The sequence below is a fragment of the Pezoporus flaviventris genome, unplaced genomic scaffold (assembly GCF_033815535.1).
Source record: "Pezoporus flaviventris isolate CSIRO_AGI_PZ_B2104156 unplaced genomic scaffold, CSIRO_AGI_Pfla_v1 ptg000007l, whole genome shotgun sequence".
NCBI classification, from domain to species: domain Eukaryota; kingdom Metazoa; phylum Chordata; class Aves; order Psittaciformes; family Psittacidae; genus Pezoporus; species Pezoporus flaviventris.
In genome coordinates this window covers 70,990,001-71,013,579 of record NW_026892555.1, presented here as the reverse complement: position 1 = coordinate 71,013,579, position 23,579 = coordinate 70,990,001, and the positions used below count along the sequence as shown (strand labels likewise).

The 23,579-nt window shown below is 39.9% G+C and overlaps 1 protein-coding gene across 11 annotated transcripts in view; it reads left to right on the top strand.

The window, feature by feature from the left end:
* Window positions 1-23,579, top strand: part of IKZF1 (IKAROS family zinc finger 1) — a 105,862-nt gene that overhangs the window by 25,406 nt on the left and 56,877 nt on the right. The window contains exons 1-3 of one of the 11 annotated variants that reach the window (XM_061449138.1): window positions 12,748-12,803; window positions 13,573-13,641; window positions 14,899-15,091. The exons of 1 other annotated variant lie outside the window; for it this stretch is intronic. The gene's annotated coding sequence lies outside the window, so the exon portion shown is untranslated. Of the gene's footprint in view, window positions 1-12,747; window positions 12,804-13,514; window positions 13,642-14,088; window positions 14,186-14,501; window positions 15,092-17,035; window positions 17,135-17,244; window positions 18,164-23,579 lie in introns of those variants that run through there. 9 more of the 11 variants (XM_061449137.1, XM_061449141.1, XM_061449139.1 and 6 more) reach the window with 9 other exon arrangements.

Genomic DNA, 23,579 nt, shown 5'->3' with positions numbered 1-23,579 from the left:
GGCTGCATGTCGGATAGATGAAGTGATTTGCAAAATTGGAGGGATTTTGTGCTGCACATCCTCATCCCTGGGGCTTGCTTCTTCTCTGTGTTTACTTGGCTTGGGTTCTAACCAGTCTTGGGTGCTCAGTCACACCATCCCATATGACCTTCCTCAAGTTTTCTCTGCTTAAAGTTGTATACCATACCTGGTAGTAGAAGCTCCGGATACAATAAAATTACCTTTGATTTTCACAAAAGGCTAATCCTTTGACTGGTATCACTTGCAAGTGAAGCCTTGATTATATTGATGTTTCTGTGTGGTTTCTCCCAGTTTCTCTCATGCTAAATCATGGTGGAATTGAATGAACAGGTTTTATGTGGTTAGAAATAGGATTAGAGAGCTATAGCTGGATCCTAGACCTTCTTTGGCCTTATGGGAAATTGTCTCCAACACAAGATGTTGCAGAGTTAAAGTAAAATGACAATTTGGAAGTTCCCTAGACTGCTACCAGCTAGGGCAGATATCATTGTCTCTGTGTCATGCTGCCTAATTCCCAGGAGTAAAGAATGTTCTGGCATCATCAGGGCTCCTTACAGACTTTTAAAGTTGATTTCACCCTAGTTTTAGGGCAGAGCTTCACTGAAGAGTTACTTCAGCGCAAAGGCCACAGGTGACTCTGGCAGTGTTGCTAAACTTCTTAGAACAGGATCCATCCAGGTCAGTGCACAAGGAAGGAAGCACCTCAGCTCTGCTCATGCAGCTAGCATACAGGCTTACTCTTAATCAGCCACATATATGACTCTAGCATGGTAGGAAACACAGGATGGTATTTGATGGCCACAGCCCTGAAATCTCCTTTGATAGTTTAGTTTTACCCTACAATATCTGCTTTTTTTTTTTCAGACAAGACACAGCAGCAGTTCCTCCTCTCACCCTGCTTCCTGCTCTCCCCCCACAAATTTTTATCTGATGGTGCTTGTTACATCTGTAGGAGACCTGGGTTCAAGTTCCTCATCTGTCTGTAGGAAGAAGCCTGACTTTGCCTAAGAGAACATTGCCAGTTCATTGAACTACTGAGGTATTGACCATTCAGGGAAATGCTGTCCCTGTCTTGCCTATTAAATCCTAACAGCTTTATACAAGTGGGGAAGAGGCTTGGAGCTAGGTCCTGTAGCTGAGTGCTTTTCATGACTCCACAGGGGTGCATGTGAGTTGCAGGGATTCAACCAGCAGGGTGCACAAGTAAATCTGAGAGATGGAGAGGAACTATGTGGATGAACAATCTGTGCACGTGGTCTTGCTGCTGGCTTGTAGGGTAAAAGCAGAGTGCTGACTTCACTGGGGAAACACAAGCTGAGGGGTTGCCAGATTGAAGTGGTAGATGAGTCTTGGTTTGACACTCTGGATTGTTCTATCAAATTACCTAAGCATATAACAGCAACATAAATGTCAGTTTAAGACATTTTGCGCATCAGCTTCCTTGACAGTTGGATCTGAGGCTTGGACCCTGCCTGTATCTGAGCTGCTTCTTCCTCTCTAAAAAAGACTCCTGATGTTAAGATTGTCTTATCATGACAACCTCAACTCAACAGAGTGTTTGGAACATTCTTTAGACAAGATAAGTTTCCCTTTTACAAGGAAAAAAAAAAAAAGAAGAAGAAAAAAAGAAGAAAGAAAAATGAGGAACACTGGTGTACTAAAGATTAATAGAAGCTTTTCTACTTAATCAGTTTTAAAGTCTAAGAGGCTGCTATCACTTCTAGCTGTTCTGGTTTCAAGAAGAGAGGCAAACAATGCTTGTCAAACTTGACTCTGAAAACGCACTGGCTTTTCCTGTGGTGGTACCCCTCAGTTTCCATTGCACTGGCTTGTCCTATTTTAAATTTGTAATGAAAGAAAAAATTCTAAAGCTGGTAATCATGCACCTTCCTTGTATAAAAACACATCTTGTTTTTATCATCAGTAACCTGTACTACACAAGAGCTCTGACACATACATTTCAGGATAGATTAGGAATTGCCTGCTGCATTTACATAACATTAAAATCACTGTCTAGATACACAAAATAAAATGAATACCTTCTTGATTCTCTAGTATGGGCTTGCATGAAAACGATTTTACCTTGCTTTCATTATTTATTTTTTCATGAATGCAACAGCCCCTCTATTTATTTAGTAGGTTGGAAGAGAAGGATTTGATAGCTGAGCAAGGGCACACCTATGTAATTCATTTTCCTGGCAGATTTGAGCAGCATGCTTACTGCATTTAAGAAAAGTGGGGGGAAAAAAGTGTTGTGAAAAAGCATATGGAGTGTGTGACAGCCTGGCCCTATCTGACTCCCCATCATTCCTTGCAGCTGCCGGAAGCCAACCGCTCGTCTTTCCAAACCACAGGCTCATGTGGGTAATGATATGATTTCCTCTGTCTTGTGTTTTGTGTGTGTGCTTCAAGCAAAGTAACCCTCCAAAAACTTTACACACCCAGTTAATCAAGACAATACTGGCTTCTCCCATCCTACTGAAGTGATTCAAGCAGCTGGAGGCTTCTTCTATCCCAAGCAGAATGATCTCCATCATTCACATTGTTCTTGATTGCTTTGGGCTTTATCCTTCATCTCATTACTAAACGAGGCTCTCACCAACTGAAAAAAAAAAAAAAAAAGAATTTGAATTCATATAATCTAATTTCAGACTACTATAAATTCTTTAGTATTTCACTTTCTTGGGAAAATCATTCATATATTGCAAAAAAAACGCAAAATCAAGACTTTTGTTGCATTTATCATCACTGCTCAGGAGCCTTAAAATATTGCTTGTACGTGTATAAGTGTTGGAAATAATAGATGTTTTACCAAGACAAGTACTGCTAAATTGATGATTTGGTGTACTATGGTTCAGAAGGAGGTCATGGTCAAAACTTCAGGGAGAGGAATGACTCCTGTTTTGGCACTGCTAAACTTGAGCTTAAAGAAATATTCACAAAGACATGTTGGAGAAGGCTGAAATTTCATTTTGAGCAAAAAATGACAGAAACCGGAGAAAAAAGTCTGTTTAATGAGTTTGTCAATATTCAACAGTTGATAGCTAATATTGTGATTGCAATAGCACCTTGCCTCTTATTTTGGAAGAGAAGAGGTCTGAGAGAGAGCATAGAAGCCTTCCCCAAAATAATGGTCAAAAAAAGAAAAGAACGAGAATGGCTTCCAAAAAATGTGAAGCTAGGTGGAGAACCAAAAATCAGCACTGGCTTTGAAGCCATCAAGAAAAAAAGATTATGCAAAAGGATGCAGAAAGGACAGGCAGGAAAAGAATAAGCAAGTTCTGGCTCTGAAGATTTGCTGGAAAGTGATCGCTAGAGATTTTGAGCAGAACAGCTGAGGGTAGGCAAGAGAATATCTCTATATCCTTGCCCATATCGATAATATTTCACAGGCATCTGTTTTCAGCCATTCTTCTGTGTAAGAGAATACATACACTTCTTCTGTGTAAGACAGAATATTGGGTTAGATGGTCCTCTGGTCTGACCAAGGACAAGCTGTTCGTACTTTCAATGGAGTAAAAAAGGTGCAGAAACTAGATTAGACACTCTAGGGTGGAAATGGAATACAGGAAATCTTATCGGTGCTTGCAGACAGTACACTCAATGTGTTCAGATACAAAGGGGAAATGTAGGAGGTAACTAGACAGGCAAGGGAAATCAAGGATGGGAGAGACTGCTGCAGAACTGGCATGGGAACAGAGGGGAAGGATTATACAGAAGAGTAACAAAGGGGGAGAGAATGGGTGTGAGGAAAATCAAGGGATGATAGGGTGGATGGGGTCACTGGGGAAACTGGAAGAATTGGAGGAAAATAATTGTAAAATTCCCATGCCTGTGGGAGTGATGAAGGAAAGTCGCAGAACACAAAGGAGGCAAATTGGCATTATATGAAGTGTAGAGGTTGTACTGGGCCAATTCGCAATTGTTACACTCTTGTCAGTTGTGAACAGGTATAGCACAGTGAACTGCAATTTAACTGTTATTTTTCACCCTGTTTATTAATAATAATGAAATTATGCATGCAATGTTAACAGTGTTATGCACGTACAACTTGCAGTGCTTCAGTCAAACAGCCAATTGCTGTGGTACCCTCAGAATAAGTAAAGAAAACATGATTCCTCCAACAATTTCCCACTCACCCTGGGGGCTGCTGGATGGGTTCTTCTTCCTATGCCTCTCCAGCAGCAGCCACCACCAATTTTCCTCCACTCAGTCTCTACCTCCCTTGTCAGTGGGAGACTGGGTATGCAGATTGCTTAGTCCTGCACAGTCTCACTCAGAGCTCAGAAATCTGGTGTATAAAACAGATTGACAAGTGGTGGAAAGTGTGTATTATACTTTGCAATTCCACTGGAAAAATATGGCGGGGGAACTATTTCCCCCCAAAAGGCATAAGTGATTAATGAAGCCTGTGCTACCATACACTGGCCTTACCTTAGATGGCCTGAAAATTCCATCCTGGCAAAAAAAAAAGTAACCTAATGGCAAACTAGTCCTAACAAGAGTACCTTAATTTGCCACATAGCAGGCAGTCAAAACTATATAAAATTCATTAATATCTCAACTCACTTGGGGAAAACAAATGTAGTGGCATAAATGCATCACATAAATTGGAAGGTGTTTTCACCTGGCAGTACTGGAAGATTGAAAACTGAAGTTTCCCCTTACAAGCCAAACTCATCAGACAGCTTCTGACTTTGGTTAAGTATTACTGCAGTAGGAGAGAAATGAGAACTCTAATTGCAGTTCTTTAGAGGGTAAAAATACTTTTTTATTACTTTACTTAGTTATGCATTTATTCATAAGATATATTAAAAGGTGTGTGTTCATGAATCTTTTTACTTCCTCTGCCTTAACATAGTTAATAATCTTAAGTTGCTTTATTTTTATAAACCATTTGTCTTCTTAAATTTTCAAAATGTAACAGTGTTTCTGATACTTCTTTCTTTCTGAATTCTTTATAAAAAAAAAAAAAAGGAGCTGCCAGAATAACCATAAAGGAGTCTTGTTACTTTGTTTGGTTTTGCATATTTAAATAGTATTCATAACTTTGTTTCCTGGCGCATTTTTCCTTGAAATATTATAGGTTTTGGACTGAGATCTACTAGACCAAATTCTCACTTGGGATAGATGAGGCTAGCACTTTCACAGCTGGCTAGTTTATTTATTTATGTGATGGACTTTGGGAGTGGTGAGTTCAGATTTTGATTTTGTTCAGTTTGTGGGGTTTTTTACTAATAATAGCCTGTAGCAGCAACCACGTGAACAACAAAGTGTTGGGAAAAGCTTTTGTAGTAAAGGATTTCTGCATTTGGAATAAAGAAGAATAAAGATGAAAATTTGTGGATTCTGAACATGGTGAGGTTTCAAAATAATGGCCAAATTCTCACCTCCTGTCATATTTCAAAGTCAGGCTATCAGTTGCAACTGAGCGACAGTTATGATGCAGAGATTCCTTGGATGTTTGTACCTGTTGTGTAAACATACACACACACAAAATAGTCCAAGAAAGTTAAATATAACCAAAAAACAGAGATATGTATGTGGAATATTGACTGCTTTGGCTGAGTTAAGCAAACACCATTGTTCTCTTATTAAGAAACTGGGTCATATATGTGGATGCTTATTATATTATCCCAGGAGATGTGAGTGACAGTATTTTCTGAACCTTATATGCAGCATTCTACATGCTCAGCCTGACTTTTTTAAAAACCCTGAGCCCCACAACTGTTAGAGTTAAGCAAGAAAAATGTTCTCATTTACTATATACCCACTTTTATCCAATTATGAGCCAAACTTTTCGTCTATGTAAGAATAAGTACTTATTGATTTAAGAAGAAACAGGCATATTGATCTAAAGGGAAAATACACTGTACATGTTGATCAATATTTACCTTGCAGGACAAAACATCCTGATATTCACTTCAAGGCATCAATATATACATATTACTGCATGCTTGTGTCATTAAGTCAGGTAACTGGGTTAGATTTTCATCTAACAGTATAAACTCTCTTAATGATTATTTTTCTAGTCAAATATTAGTCTCTAAAGGGAAGAAGGAGTTAGAGAACCATAAAAAAAATAATTGTTCACCTTTCTTGAGATAAATAATATTTCTCATTAAATTCAGCTGATGCCTATCAAGAGCTGCTACACTGATTATATAAAGTAAGCAGTGAGAAGTCCTCCAAATTCTTCCTAAAAGTATTTATCTATACCAAGGTAAAAATGAAAAATTAAGCATACATTTATGAAGATATTTAGGTGCCTAGCTTGTAATTAGTTTGATGTCAGTGAACTTGTACAAGAAGGAGCCCTTTAATTTCAATTTCTGAAGACAGAGCACACCTGAGTTCCTAGAACACCCTCAAAAATTCCATGCAATCCGGACATCACCAGCTCCTCTCTATCAACCTTGCTGCAGGCCAGGGGTTTCTTTTTGCTTGAATTCCTTGACACAGAGCTAACCATAAATTATACAAAGATAAACTAATTATAGTGTAATGGGGCAGTTGTGGTACACATTTTTTTTCTCTGACATTTCTTTTCTGTCCCATAATAGCTCTAACACTGGGTTAATCATTTTTATTTAAATGGTTTTTTTATGGCTAATTTCACCCTAATATCACCCGTCTCCATCTTCAGTCTCCTGAGGCACTTGCGATGAAGAACACACCCAGGGAAGGGATAGGCATGGGACAAAGAGGAGCTGTGACAGCTACACAGTTAATATGTATTCTTGACATGATCAACTCCATAATAACAATGTATAATACTTGTTGCTTCAGACGAGAATAAATAACATGACTCTCCCTTCAAACCACCTTTATTGTCTCCTGTTCCAAAGAATATGCCTAAAAGCTGTGGATTCTTTCTGCATGGGTTTGCCCAGCTGAGGCTCTTCCTAAGTCTGCCAGTAACCGAAATTCATGTTTAAATTCAGATCACCTTGTGTGTCAGTCACCTTTCATGCTGTCTCTCACCCTTGTCCGGGATAAGGCGAGGCCATCTTGTCCTGTCTTCGTCAGGTCCATTCAATGTGCTGGAAACATCATTGAACATGGTTTCGTATCTACTCTCAGCTCTCCATCCTTGGTTTAATCTAAGATTTACTTACTATGCTTCTGCTGGGAAGCTCTTGTATCCCTGACCCCTCTCCCCAGCCTGCTTATTCTCCTTCCAAATCAACATTTTCTCTGGTTACTTTTGGTGCTGGGAAGGTTATGTCTGTATGTATCATCATGGCTACTTCATTTTCTCCCTCCAACCTGTTTGTCCCTACAAAGCTTTATAACAGCTACAATGATGTTGCACTTCAAGCCCCAGCCTATTCATTTGCCTTATAATATCTCACCATTTCCTTGAGTTCCCTGAGCTGTTGCAGCTGTTGGTTATCTGTTGTCTGATTAAATAGGTCATGAACTGTTTGCGCACTGCCACACTTGATAGAGACCTAGTCCCTGAGTGGCATCTGCTTATTTTCAGGTAATCTAAATTACAAAAATAAACTGAAGTACAGCTTTTTAGAAGGCCATGCTGTAAAAAGCTGATCACCTGCCAAAAGGGTATGCCTGCACCTGGGTAAAGGGAAGAGATGCAGTGTTCCCTAGCTATGCTGCGCTTCTTCTGAAGTAAGCAGCTCCACACTGGGAGTCGAACAGCCACACTTGCATCTTTAAGCTAGCATCAGTATAGCTATTTGTCTTCCAGCTAATTGGGTTTACGTGGCAAGGTTTGCGGAGGAAGGCAGTTGGATGGAGTTGCCCCAAGATGAGTCTGGTTTGCCCATCATGATAGCTGGTTATCTCTCTGTCCTTATCTTGACCCATGAGCTTTTTCATTGTGTTTTCTCCCCCAGTCCTACTGAGGAAGGGGAGTGAGGGAGCAGCTTGGTGGTCAGCCAGACAAGGTTAATTCACCACAGGCTCACAGGTGGATTGCCATCTGGCCAGCTCAATCTGAAAGTATAGAAGCCTGAGTCTGCCCTGTAGACATGCCCTTATAATGGATTCCTTTATCATACTTCCTGAAATTTTCAAATGTTTATTCATCAGAGGATATTCAGGTGTCCTCTGAATAACCTTGTGATATAAAGAAGTATCAACATCATTGCCATTTTCTCCAGAGAACTATGCTACAGACTGAGTAGTTCACTCAAAACTGCGCATCAGAGTGTCCAAGCCTATTGCTTGTAAATTGCAATACTAATCTTCTGCTTTACTGTTCTGTTTATTATAGAAGAAATCTTCCCATTGGATTCCTCAAGACAAAGTCTTAACTGCTGTTAAACAAAAAGGGTTTCCAGCAAGTGATAGAGATCACAACAGCACTCTCACCACAACGGCGCTCTCACCACATACCTGTCATCATTAACTATAAATAAGATAATCCAGAGAGGAGAAGTACATTCTGCTCTGTATTGAAATACATTGGAACAAGAAGGCACAAAGACAAGGAATATGGTTTACTTAATATGGGAATATGGGTTTGCTTATCCAGACTCAGGATATTTGGTACATGTGTGCAGCAAGTTTCAGGAGTTATAATTCATCACTAACTATATACATGGATCTTAACAGTCTCCTGAGGAGGGTGGGTCCTGTGGAAGATGGCAGACCTCATAGACACCAGTGTTGCTTTCTAGGTCCAAATGAGTGTAGTTACTGTAAAGCTAAATTGAATTTTATTAATAGAATTGTTCAGTGGAAGCAAATCTCTCACAGAATGAATACTAGATTCACTAGAATGAGGATTTTCTTTTCATTTTCTGGTAGTTCAGAAGCAACATTATTGATTCACATAATCAAATAAAACAATTCAATGTTGAACCATCATGTAATGCAAGTGTTAGGAGATCTCCACTAAATAATTATCAGTAATAAATTAACTTGGAAAAATTAACATTTTTTTACAGAAGTTTTATGAGCAGTGAAGCTGGATCAATACTTCAAGTATTAGCAGTACTATTAGTAGTTTATTCTTTCTGAAAAAATGAGCATAGCACACTTCTGAATCTTTCTAATGTGACTTCATTAGAGATTTTTGATTTGAAAAAATAGCCCAGAGACTTTAAAAGATAGATTAAAAAGTAAAAGAAAAAAATAAACCTCTATGACCAACACATTGGTTCATTAACACAACTCTCCATTTCTTCCTGCTTCTTAGTAGACAGCATTGGAATGACAGCAGACTTGTTTCATTTCACCTTTGCCAGAAAATCAGACCAATATGCTCTTTCAAGTTTTTTAATCTGTCCATGTGAATTTTAGGGAGTAATCCTAGAAGTAGTTGAGGAAGAGGATGAACTATCCATTTACCAGTCAACTATCATTCTGAATTTTGAACTTCTTCCTTTTCTTATTAAATTGAGGCTATACAAAACCAGACCTATATATTTTTCCCATTTCCAGCTACTTTCTCAGGAAGGATTGATTTTGGCAGTAGTCTTTCAAGAGAAACATCTGTCACGTCTTACACAACTCTATTAGTGGAGAAATGCCTGATTAAGTGTTGACCTTAGAATATGTCCACTATCTTACTATGCTCAGGGGCATCTTCATCTCTGCCTGGGTAGATAGGTCCTGATCACTGTGATCTTCACGCTGTTTACAGACCCAGAGTACCTTCATCTTATGTATGCAGAAAAAAAGAATAAAATTTTAATTCTTTGAACTTCAGATGCAATGGATAGCACAAGGGAAGTGTGACAGTCCTTCTTAAATCAGCCCCTTTTGTACATATAGGAAAGTTTTATCACTCTTCCAAAATGGAAAATCACTTAAGAAATTTAAACGGAAGTATAGCTATAGCTATACTTTATGAATTCTCAAGTTTGGAAGGGATCAGTAACAGGAGAAATAAGTTTTGGATGAGGTGTTTTTCAACCACTGATATAATACAATGTGTGGGACTGATGTCATCTTTGGTACACCCATCCCAAGTGTTTTCTGCATGTATGCATGTACATGTGCATGTGTACATCCATAACTAGAGTCTTTAGTTCCACTAAAATTGTAAATACATATAAAATTGTAAATACAATAAATTTGAGATATTCCTTGCTGAATAGCAAATACCATTTCACTTTGTGGTTCCACTTTAGTCAATCAGTCACAGATCACACAGTATGTATCTACCCTTGATGCCAAAAGAATGTCTGCAGTGACATTCAGCTTATTACATTCCCTTACTGGAGGATATTTTTCTACCTTTCTTTTAGAAACTAAACCCCCTCTCTTTGCATTTACTGTTCCTAAAATGGAAAGAAGTTAACAAGCCACTGTTGTTTTTTTCTCTCTGCTCACCTACATACAGATTAAAATCTCACACATCTGATCAGCTGTCATCCACATTTCCTTGCATTATTACAACCATTATTTGTCTTGTGTTTGTGGTAGTGTCCATAAGGCACCAAGAGTTTCTCTGATCTCTAGATAAGAAGCTCACAAAGAAAGAATTTCGAGGCTGAGGTACAGAAAGCAACCAGGGGCACTTTCTAATTGTACACAGGTGACTCAAAAAGAGTAGTATGGTAGAAGTCAGTGGAAAATACACTGGAGAGAGCAAAGGACTTGCAGTTGAATTCAAGGAAGTCAGTGAAGAAAAGCTATGTGGGAAGAAAACCTAGAGACAATTGCTTCATATGCTTATATGTAAATGAGAAACAATTATGATGGGATAGATCAAGGACAGTGAGAAGCTAATGTAAGACAAGTTAGGAGAAAGGTAATATAGATGTCTTGCAACAGTGGCTGAGGAGTGAGCACAGCAGTGCAAATGGGGAAAGTTACTTGAATTGACTGACGGGAAAGAAAGAAGATTTTGGTTGTGATGTTTTGTATTTATATGTCAGTAACACAGATGGTTATTTCCATGATGTATAAGGAGAGGAAACCATGGAACTTTGAGATGCTTTTGAGGTAAAAGCTTTGCTAAAAGGTGACAGAGTTCTTTTCTGAAGTTAAAAAAAAAAAATAATGTATCAGACTACAGTTATTGATCAAAGATTGGAAACAAGGGAAGATCTATGAAATATTAGATACCATGTGGAATGGGAACAGTGATCTGTGTTTCCTATGTTATATTCAAATAGCTGCCCAGAAGCTGTTTAGTGTGATGTCTGTGATATTTTCTTAAGGATTTCTGACTGCAAAGTATGAAGAACCATCTGAGAGCAAAATAGAACTGGGAGGTGTTTCTCGGGGACCAGGTGTGATAAGGATTGTGAAACAAAGCTGGTCACACTTAGAATTACGGTAGAAATCATTGTTTGAGGGAGATTACTGGTTGTACAGAACATCAGCTACCCTTTTGTGCCTCTGGAAATTCACCACGCTTCAGCAGATAAATCTTCACCGTCTTCATCTTGATCAGAATTTCCAAACTGATTAAGGACTACTTTCCCAATACATTTACAATTGCAGGCAAACCCTCTGGACACTGTGCCCAGACCATTCTCTGAAGAATTAGGACCACAAGGAATATCTTGCAGTGGAAAGGCAAGATGAGGAGCACCCACCTGGCACACTCTGCTGTTATAGTGAAGATGCACACTCCATGCTAGAAACTCTTCTGCTGATTCTCAATTTTCAAAACTTTTCTGTTGCATATTTGTATTTAATTGTCAGCTGCATGGTAATGGACTGAAGCAGTGTGAATGTGACCTGCTACTGGTCTGAGAATTCAGGTTGGTAAGGTTGCTAAAGGAAATCTCTGAGTGGGAAATGGTCATACACAGCAGTCGAAACATTGTACCTCCTGCAATAACATTTACTATTTGTATTTAAGAATGACTCTAAGGGAAACCATCCTCTGTGCAGCCTTATTAGGTGCTTCCCACAGTAAACCTGATAGCAAGGGAAAAGTTTCGTAAGTAGATTTAGTCTGAGATAATATTTAGCTGGCAATGAACTAGACAGATGTAAGGCCACTTTGTCTTTTTTGCTATACATTGCTCTACCTTGCATCTTTTACAACCCACTTTGGCTCATCTAAAATTCCCAGCAATGTCAGTGGAAATATTGCAAGAAATGGATTATAGAATTTGGATCCTCAGACAAGTGCCTAAGTGTATATCTGCAACTACCCCATAACAGATCTTCCTGAAGTAGTTCTAGCCTTGGTAAGCATCACTGGGGCAGCAGAGCTCTCCTCAGACTGCCCATTGCTACTATCCCAGCAAGAAACTGGCTGTACATGACAGCAGCCTGCTGGCAGTGAGCTCAGTGCTGCCGTGGCTGCACCGCTAGTAACTCTTATGGGCATCAGCCATAGAAGGATCTTCAAACATCATCTAAGTCCTGAGAGCTCCTAGGAGCTGCTAATAACCCTAAGTACAGTGAGTTACAGAAGATGCTTAACATCTTACAAGACTTGACTTTAGCAGGCTTACCTCATACATGTCCAGCAACTTGATTCTGACCTTAAAACTCCTATTGAATGTTAATGAGAAATCAGGGCTTGCACAGCATCAAATTTGCCTTTAAATATCTGTATCAAATCAGCTTCCCCTCCATCCCCCCCCCCTGGCTGAAGTGGGCTCATGGCCACTGGCCTCCAGGTCCTGTAGCAGCTGGAGCACAGGAGAGCAGCAAAGTGCTTCTGAGACTGATGATCCTCAGTGGAGTGTAGGTCCTTTTACTTCAGACTATCTAGACACACATATCTGTGAAAAGTTGCTGCATTCCCTTGAGCTAATCAGCTTCCATGGTTGGTGAAGCAGTCCCTGCTTGTATTTCCCAGTCTTGCTGAGGCAGAACTTTTTAGGATTTCCTGGAGAAAGGTACTAACTGCTAAGCTTATGGTGGCACCGTTCTGTGGATATGTTTTTTTTTCTTATTTTTTTTTTTCATTTCTTTTAATACTGGAATGTGATTCCACTGATCAAACACTTTTGTTCCTTGTATGCAAACATGCTGGAAAATGTGGGGGTATTATGGAAAAAATAGGAGGATTTGGCTCTGGGTTTCAACACTATTAGGTCCATAAAGTCCTTTTATAAGTTGCAGTAAAAGGAGGGTTCTGCATCTCTGTAAAGACAAGTGTGAAAAATCAAAAACTTGAGAGGTACTGGGCATACCTGTTTCACCTTGAGCGTACCCGGGTATTACCCCAGCTTGTGTAACACACAGCAACCATGTCTGCAGAGCTTCTCTGAGGGAAGGAATGCCTGAAATAAATCCCCAGGGACAGTCTTGCCATTTCTGTTCTAAAAGAAGCCCAACTTAGCACTGGAGACGTCATTTCATTGTAGAGTATAAACTCCTAGTAAGTAGTAGACAGTTTCTGTTCCAAAGCGTTTTCCAAGGTTTCCATGCTTGCTTAACTTTGCACTTCTGAATTGTCCCTTTTAAGTCAATGAGATTACTCACATGCATAAAATTACACCTTTTTTTTTTTTTTTTGTAATTTGAGCACAGATAAAGATAGGATGTGAGAAAGGAATTATTATTATCCTCATTTTACAAAGGAGGAACTGAGGCAAAGCAAAAATGAGATCCTGATCCTCCACAGAGTGTGTATGTGCTTGATTCTTAAGTGATTTCCGTCAGGTTCACCGTGCCCTCTGCATTGAAGCAGTAGGTCTGGATTTCAGTGACTGCCTCTGCCACCGATTTGAAGTAAGTCACCTCTGTTCTGATCATACAAGTGTTTAATCCAAGTTCCGAAAAAGCGTAGGACACATTTTGTGTGGGATGCGAACAACCGGACTGTGATGGATGAAGGATGACCTGACCACTTCAGCTCTGAGGCCTCACAGGTGGATGTCTGCATCTGCCGGCAGGTCACATCCAGCTGTATTGCAGTGTCTGGGTGCTGCCTGCTGCTCTGGGAGACCTCAGAGTCTCGGCACAGCTGGAGCTGGGACCCTGGAGTGCCCGGCGGGGCGGCGTGGAGCCCGGCCCCCTTCCCGCGCCTCGAGATCGATGCAGCCTGCGGGGACCCCGGTAGAGCACCTCGGCAGGTAGAACCCCTCCACAGCCCGCCCGGGCGGCCGCGACAGGGGCGCCGGCGTGCGCGGCTGCGGAGTGGGGCGGAGAGCGGGCGGGAGCAGCGGGGGAGGGACCGGGCGCGGAGCCGCCGCCGGCGGGGCAGCGCCTGCACATGGAGCGGCGGCGAGCCGCGCCGCCACAGCTGCCGCTGACCCCGGCCCCGGTGTAGCAGGTACCGCGGAGCGGAGGGGTCCCGGGCAGGCACCTGCCGCAGACCCCGGGGGTAGGCGAGGGGTCAGCCCCGAGCGTCTGCGGCGGGGGAGGGGTGAGGAGGGGCTGCGCGGAGCCGGCGCTGCCGGAGAGAAGTTGTCGGGAACGTAAAGCGGAGTCTGCGGAGCCCAACAGGCAGGTCATCCCATCCCATCTCATCCCATCCCATCCCTTGTTCCCCTCCTCCGCGTCCCACCGGCTTTTTGTTTGATTGTTTTTTTTTGTTTTATTTTAAACCCTTTTTTTTTATTTGAAAACGTTGTTGGGGTGTGATCCAGGAGTTCTGTAGCGCTCCCTTGAAATGTCAGAGATCAGCAGCCGTCAGGCGCCGGCCGGGAAGGGGTGTTCATTGATTCGAAAGGGGAGGCGGCGGGGCGGTGGGAGCGTTGCCCCCGTGCAGGAGCGGGTGCGGGCCAGTCGTTCTCGCCTCCTCATGTCAACTGCAGCACCTCGGCTCATTCAAAGCCCCAGTTCGAATTGTTGGCGCCTGGAATTTGCAGCGGGGAGGCAGGTACGGAGGTTGTAGAAGCCATTAAGAACTTGTAAAACTAGCAGCCCTTGCGCGCTTGCGGGGAACGGCGTTAAGAGAAGTTGCTGACTTCCGAATAGCGGGGCCACCCGAAGTTTTCCTCCTTGCGACACAGCCTGTCACAGCTGGAGGTTTTCTTTCACCAGTCTCCGCCAAGTTACCCTCTGTGAAGGGATGTTTCGCTGTGTAGTCGTTTCTAAAGAAGATGCGTGTAGTTAGAAACGGTGTGTGTGAAGAAACAACTTCCCACTGCAGCAGTCAATTCTAAGGAAACTTTTAATTCTGTGCTTCAAGAAACTTGATTACTTCTTGGATTACTTTTCTGCCTTGGTCTAAAAGGTATGGTGATGCTGCCAAAAGGTTGTGCAAAGCATTCTGCTTCCCAAATTGTTAAAGAGTTAATAATATTCTGTTAGAAAATAACTGTAGTTTATGATTGCAAATTATCTTTAAACTATGTAAATTATTGTAAAGGAACATAATGTTGTTTGGTTTTAGTTTTAAGTAGTGTTTCCGAAGGACTTTGTGTAGGGATCAGAAGTTAGAATGAGAGCTTCCTGGCTAGGTATTTTTCTTTTTCATAGTTAGATGCTACCAAGGTTACATCCATATACCTTTACTGTCCAGCTTTCCAAAATCCACCCAAATGAAATAAGCCAGGTATCTAATCCTGTTTGTATTTGTTGCATTCATCTTAACAACCCATTTGCTATATTCAATAGCCTAAGTTTAAAATTGGAAGCTGTAATGCATTATAAGGGCCAAATCCTTTAAAAGGCATGCTCTGTTAGCTTCAGTTGACTGGTCGCATCAATTGTAATTCCCATACATACTGGAGCACCATGCATTATGACTCTCTGTTAAACATTATAAACGATCACTGAAATCATGCAAAGAAAAAGCATATTAATATATTGCATTTAGAAATAAGTGCTGAAGTTCCTTCCAAGTACTTAGAATTCCTCCAAACCAGCTGAGCTGGGGCACATTCTGAGTGGTTTGTGGCACTGCTCTCTTGCGTTGCTAGTGAATCACAGAGTTTAAGATGTTCAGTCTTAGTGAAATGCAGGATGGGATGGCTTTCTTGTATGAAAATGTAGTTACTTCTGAATTTTCTAAATCAAACTTTTGCCCTTAAGTAATTTTGCTTTTTTTTTTTTTTCTGTTCTGTAATGAGGGAAATTGTCGGTCAGAAAATTGAGAATGGGTTTGTTCATGTTCCCCTGTAAACTCTTGGTATTCCTCTTCATGAGTTAATATAACAGTAGCATACAGGAGTTCATAGTGTGTCCCTTTTCCAAAAGGTATCATCACTCACATGCAGAAGTTTCTTTCTAATATTGACATGTTATGTTTTGATTTTAACTCTTCGTTTTAAAAGTGAATTAAAAGAATACAGGATATACTGCTTAGACTGTCATTAGCCCCCACTCCCTCAAGATACCTTAATCCTTAGCAAATCTATCAAGTTTTAGTTTGATGGCTGTATGCTTTGTTGCTTTATCAAAGTCTGAAGCTGCTGCATGTGGACATGAGAAGCTAAGTGTAGAGCAAGACCAAGAACTCTTCAAATGATAGCTGTGCTTAGCAGAACTGGGGGGAGAGGGGAAGGGAGGGAAGTGCCCAAAATACTGCAGAGCTCTGCACTTTCCTTAGTTCATGTTTCTGTTTTTTCCAGATTTGCTTCCAACCTTAAAGATTTTTTCACAAATATTAATATTGGTGACTATCCATGTGCTCTTTTTCTTTTTTTTTTTTCTTTTTTGGAGTAAATTTGCCTAAATTAGTTTGATATCCTGCAAATTTATTAAAAAAAAAAAATTAGAAATTATATACCTAATGATAAGGCAAATTTAAGATAAGTAGCCAAGGAAAAGATAGGTTTATCCACCGAGGCAGAAGACTGACTAGCCTGAAGTCAATGGAAGTCCAGTGGTGGACACAGGAGCCAGGATTTCAAACCTTCGCTGATACCTGTACGTGTGTACAGCTTCCAGGAGAAGCGACAGGAATGCAAAGTCATCATATGAAATTGTACTGACTGTCCTAATTCAGTCAGGAAGAACTGGCGGACCCCAGCAGTTAAAGAGGAATCACTAATCTTTCTGGCCCAATGTAATAATGTGAAGAGAGGTCAGCGAACTCCTGTCTCTTTGCCAGTCATACTTCCAGTAACTGGAGAAGCTTAGATGCCAATCCCATGTGCATCATTTATACTAGCTGAGTATTTCTCAGGGTGGCTACTTAACTCTTAGCAGGTAAAGTGAGTTGATGTATTTTCAGTAGGTCCCATACTCAGGAGTTGCAGTGGATGGGCAAGCTTGTCATACACCTGTGTCTTCCCACCTCAGCTTCTGGCTGCCAGTGCTCGCTCCGGGAATGGTCTGGTTACATATTTTCTTATATACATATGAATGACACTTTTGTCACTTGTGTTACATGCATTTTACAATTACAAAAAAAAAACAACCAAACAAAAAAATAAAATGGAATAATCTCCATCTCAGTGTTACTGTAGCGGTTTTCCTTTCTTTTGTGGACCTTAATACCAAAAACTTAGTGTGCCTGCCACTTCCACTGCATAGCAATGAAGAAATGTAAGTGAAGAATCAATCCACAGAGTTTTACAACACAAAACTTGTTCCTCATTGTTAAAATTGGATAACTCCAAAATGTGGCCAGAAACATTTCCAGATATGTTTTATTTGAGCTTAGGTACTTCTTACAGTAACGTCACAATCTTGCAGAAAACAAGGAAATGGGTCCAGTCTGTATTTCAGCAACAGGGCATAATGAATTGTATGCTGTTCTGGCAGGTCGTTTTTGGCAGCACTTACTTAAAAAGTCCAGAGGATATCAAAAGTCATGGATCACAGCCTAATTGTGTGGCTCTTTGTCAGGAAAAGCTTCCACTGAAGACCTGTGGGATTTTTTTTCTTTTCCTCTTGTTTTATGTGCAAGAAGAGCTGGGTCCATAGTGAATTTTATTGTTTTTCTGTCAAGATTCACATATGTATTTGATTACATTTTGACCAGTCATTACTTTCCTCTATTATTAAAAGTAATTGAATTAGACCAAAGAAAATATAGTAAAGTAGTAAAACATACTGTAGCAATTTGGGAAAAGTTGTCATCCTTATGAGTGTACGGTGGGATGTGCTGCTGGCATTGTAGTGGGCTCCCCTGGAATTCTCCTCCCAGTCAACAAACCCCACTTTTCTAGGAAGTGTAAAATCACACAGAAAGAAAGGCTTGGGAATTATTTGCTTCCTCTCAGAATCCTTCCTCACTCAAAAAATAAGCAAGAGACAGTAGGAGGCTGCGCTGCTGAACAAACACTGCTGGGTTAAATGCAGTTGCTGCATACCTTCAGGATACCGGGAGTACATTGTGTCAGTTGAGGAAGAGACGGTAAGGGCTGTCATTCAGTTTTTCTGGGACTATGATTCTTTAGGAAGAGCTTTTAAATGTTTGCAACTCAAAGAAAAAGTTGAAAGGGGAAAGACCTATTCCTCACTGGTATTTTTTTCAAAGATTAATCCAAAGACTTTTTTTCCCCAGCTGGAATAGCATTTAGAGATGAGTGTGAACTCCATCTGAGGCAAAATAGGCAGCCTCTGTCTTGTCAGTTTTATGGCAACTTTTAAACAGGAGGCTACTTTAAATACCTTCCATTCTTCCAAAGTAGTTTCAGGAGTTTTATCTCCTAGTGACTATCCAGTAAAAAGGACTGACTTCAGCTGGGAAGCTCCCTGCTTTCAAGGTTAACTGCGGGTTGTTGTCCCTGTGTCTGTAACGTATACATAAATGTAACTAGGAGCCAACAAGAGTGTTATTTGCTCCCTAAACTTAGAAATAATTATTTTAGCCCCTGAGAGTATTTTCTGATGCTTTGTTATTAAAAGCCCAATAACTTCTGCTTCCCCCTTCTCCTCTAAGACACACCTTCCTCCAGTCTTTAAGCCGGTGAACTAGAAGAGGTTGCAGGGGGGTTTGCAGGTTTTTTTGCACTGAGACAGTCACTGCCAATACAGTGGAGTGACTGCAAAGATAGGTCCTAGTCCTGAAAACATACATGCATGTTCTTAGCTTTATTTGTACCCCTGCAAATTTATGGAGATAAGAGAGTACGGGTTTGGGACGTGCATGGTACATTCACGCTTCTTGTCTAAATGCCCCAAAAGGCCATTTTGACTGCAGTTTTTGAAAAACAGTCACACTGAAATTGGCACTTTTTTTTTTAAGCAGTGGGAACTGTCCACTTCTTTAGCTGGTTTTGAAGTGTATTTCATGTGAAAGATTTACATTTCTTCTTGTGATCCTTGTTGCTCTGGCTTTCTCAGTAAAAGAGAAACTTGCTCCGTAAGGTAGATTTGATTTCCCGCTGCATTGCTTCATTTTTCCATTTGTGTCAACTCGCTGAGAACAGTGGAGCAATTGCAATATAAAGCTGGAATAGTCCATAGTGGATTGGGTCCAAAATATTTGCAAAAGCAGAGTGAGTTAACTGAAACATGTAGTGTGGAGAAATCTGCTAATTCATTTCAATTATAGTAATTTTTTTAGGAGTTATTTTTAGGTTTATTGAGGGGAAAAAAATAAATCACACAGTTCCCTTATGCTTATTCAGGCTGATAATGTCCTTTAATAATCTGTAAGAGCTTGAATAGTTAGAAGGGAAATTAGGAAGCAATTCTGTGATCATAAAACAGGGTTATTGAAACCTCCTATAATTTGGATGAATTAACTACTGACATTGTTGGGGGTACTCTGCAATAACAATTCTAGACATAGAAGGATTATGTTTTTTCTATTGCATATTTAGATATGCTGTGCATCCTACACTTTTAAAATCATCTTTATATATATGGATACAAAAAATACAGTTTTGCATCTGCTGGTTGCCTTCTCACATGTGAGAGCCCTGGAAGAACATCCAGGAGCCCAATTTGGCCACTTGAGAATGTGCTGTGTTCTCAGATTGAGTGCTTTAATTTACACACCTCACCTTGTTTTAGGCAGTTTATTTATAAGATGGAAATGTGTGCATTTCCTTTGTCACGGTGAATTTATTACACTTTTCTGCTTTATTTTTAGTGAATAAAGGTGACAGAGTTTAATGCATTAATAAACTGTGGCCTTAATTAGGAAAATTACCTTCATATTTTTCTCATCTTCTGGAAACAGTTTATGATGACTCTGGTTGCAATTCAAAAACTTGAAGGAAGAGCCTTTTCATGTTTGCAAGTCCAGTAATTTGCACATAAAGTCAATAAAAGAACAGATCTTTTCTTTTGTCCTTTAACGATGAATTGTTACATGAATATAGCTCAAACACAGTAGAATACTAAGAAGAATGCATATGGAAAATATACACGTGCATAAAAGATCATTTTTCAGTGCTTTGAAAAAGGATTCCCAAAGAACTGAGAATTATGTAGGATCTTTTGAGACAACTTTTCTTACACCCTCACTAACATGGAAATTAATTTTACGTATGCCAGACATATAAATGTTTCACATTTGTACTGTTAGCAGAGTTCTTTTCTTAATCTTGTGTGTTGAATTACAGTGCTTCCTTCATTTTGCAGACAGGAGCTTTCCATTGAAATTTCACTGTATGCTCATAATTGTATTGTCAAGTTGCGCAGTTAACCAGAATTTACACTAGGCAGGAAGAGAGAAACAACTGAATAAACTAAACATCTCCTGAGACTTTGTAGCAAATGCTGAATATGGAATTAGTGTAGAGGGAGACAAATTGATCCACTTAGTTTAAACCCTTCTTCTTATTGTTTTAGTGCAGTTCTTTAAAATACCTGGAGGGTTTTTCTTAAAACAGAAATGGAAGGACACTGAAGTGCTTATTATGACTCGCAGGTTTCAGTTTTCAGAAAGGACCACCTCTCATCCTTGTAGTTATTATTTACATTGAGCTGTGTGATGAGGCAGAAATTAAAAATAGAATTAAAATGGTTCTGAAGTAGAGTCATACACAGAGATTGTGAAGTCTAGCATATTAAATTACAATAATGAAGCTAATTATCAGCTGCTTGCTGAGATATTGGATGCTTTTAATTAAAAATAGTTTGTAGAGTTCTAGCAGTTTTCTTCAAGTATTTCCACTGGTTGTGCAATACATGCTACCTTTCTGCCGTGCTTAACAGCCTTCCTGTTGTGTGTACAGTCATATATAGCACATTTGTATGAGAAGTTAGAAGTCCATTAAAAAAAAAAGAAAAAAGTTCTTTTCTTTAAAAGGAAACTAAATGCTAAATACTTTTGCAAAGGTGTTTTTATTCATCTCCTCTCTTGGTTGTTGGTTCAAATCCATCGACTTCAGTGGATGCAAGGTCTACTAGGTCAAGATTGGTGCAATTAGAAATGAAGCTGTCTTATCATTCTGCAGGTAGATGCAACTCCCAGCTTAAAACCAAAAAGACTGCTGACCCATACTTATCACTCCTAACCTGTTGTTAATGTGTGAATTCTCCTGTCATGTATATTAAGGGGTATAGGTGTTCAACTCTACTGTGGTCTACCAGGCTGCAGCCTGGTTTAGCTTTACTAATTTATTTATTAAACTTCTCCTTATATGTCATGGGTAATTGAATCTAGGACTCATTTTAGGAGCTTTGCTTCAGTTTAGGTGGCAAAGTGGGTTGGGGTTTTATGGTTTTGGCTGTTGGTTGGAAATTTAGTTTGCTAAAGCTGAAGCCTATGTGATGAGGAGCAGTAAGACATGTCAAAGTCCACAAAGAAGGGATGTGCTCACACAGGAGCACTTGCTTAGGGGCAGCTGCTCCAATGACCTGTGCCAGTGTTCCCTTTTACTTCCATGGGGCTATTTGCACAAGCAGGAGGGTTGCAAAATAAGCCCTTTCCCTGCGGTGGCTGTGGAAGCAAGGCTGGGGTTTGCTTCTCTGGTTGTTTGTTTTATTGCAGTTAACCCAGAGCTGCTGATGCTAAGGAATGCATGTTCCCCACTCTTTTTATATTTCCAAATGTATATGCAGAATACCAGGTTCCTTGTAGAAGGTTCTTTCTCCCTCCAACTCAGACTTCATGAGTGCTCATATTTTCTGCTCTGAGGCTTCATGAAACGCGTACCTGCCACTGTGGGGTGCACACAAGACAGAAGTGTTGTTTCAGGGACCTTTCTGTCTGCTCATCAAGGCTACAACTACAAATAGTCAGGAAACATGCAGTTGGACATGATGTGTGTTTGTGAACTCCTTGCAGCACCAGAAGAAGTGCTATCTATGGAAGGACAATTCTGAGTTTAGGTGTGCTGGTGTAAGTCTGAAGGGGCTCCATAAATGTTAAAATTTGTGATTTAATTTCCATGCCAAAAGTGAGGTCCCATTGTGCTGAGTGTGAAGCCCATGCTGCCCAGAGAAATCGGTACACACATAGTTTGGAAAACAAAGAAGAAAACAAAATGTCTAGTCTTTGGATTAGGTCATGCCACTGAATTATATTGGTGGCCCAATCTTGTGGTCTTTAGTATGCTAAGAAAGGAGGGTTTGTAGGACTGACATGCTTACACATTTGTTTGAATTGATAAAACACTGTATAAATGCTAATCATTCATTTTCTTGACAAGGAGGTTTACTTTTGAATTTGCATTGTAAAACGGGAGATGAAATAATAAGTGAGGACTTGCAAATAATTAATTTGCTGTATTCTGAAAGATAAGAAAATCTTGAACTTGCAGTTACTTCCTCCTATTTACACCCAGAATCCTAAGAGGTCTCAAATCCATTTCTGGTTGCAGATGACACCAGGTATAAGTGGAGGAATACCTCAGTGATTCACAGGGCATATATGATATATTCTTAAGACATAGCACAAGTTATATTGTAGAAAGAGTAGCAAGGAGGCAAATCAGCTGTATGTAAATTTTCTTTGGGCTTCAGATGGTAACATGGACAAAAGCTAACTTACTTAAATCCTAAATTTTTGCATGAGAATGGTCAGTTAAATGGTTTGTTATTTAAAACATTAGCTTAAGATTGTTATTTTTTCTAAAGCATTATGGTAGCTTTATCTGTGGATCTGGTATTGGAGTCTGAAGATGAAAACATACAGGTTAGAATTCTGCATTGGAAAATACTTGAAGAAATTGTTTTATCTATTCTGAAGGGAGCTTTGTAGCTCTTTCAGTAAGGGACCAAACTAAACTTTGAAGATATTTTGATTCCTAAATAGAATAAATATGTATTAACACCTAGGTGCTGTTCCCTTTCTTACTATAAATGAGAGCTACACACATTCAGCATTTGAGAGCAGGATTGCTTCAGTCAGCTGCGTACCCAGGTTTTAATTTCTAACTTCAGGCTCCCAAATTTGCTGCTAACATAAATAGATGCCACTGCGTTAAAGGTGGTGAACTCACACACACTTATTATGCTAGTGATAAATTTGATTCTCCAGATAAATCTTACAATGAAAAATTACAAAACAATTCTTTTTCTTGCCAAAATGGACAGTTATTCAGGATCTCACATCATAGACATTTCTAAACCAGCATTCTTTTAGATGAATCTTTGTAAAGTTCTATTAATTTACAGACTGATATCAAGCAGATATTTTGGTGCAAATCCTTGTATCTATACATAGACCTCTTGCTTTCTGGCAAGTCAGGAACAAGGTTTCTGCTAATTCTAGAGCAGAAGAGGAAAGGGAGGAAAAACAGGGCATAGTTTCATATTTATAGATTTACCATACCAAAGGCAAAGAGGTAAATTCTGCTCTTAGCCCAAGACACGTTATGCCCAAGTCCAGTGTGAAAAACCTTTTAACAGTCACAGAGACAAAACCAACA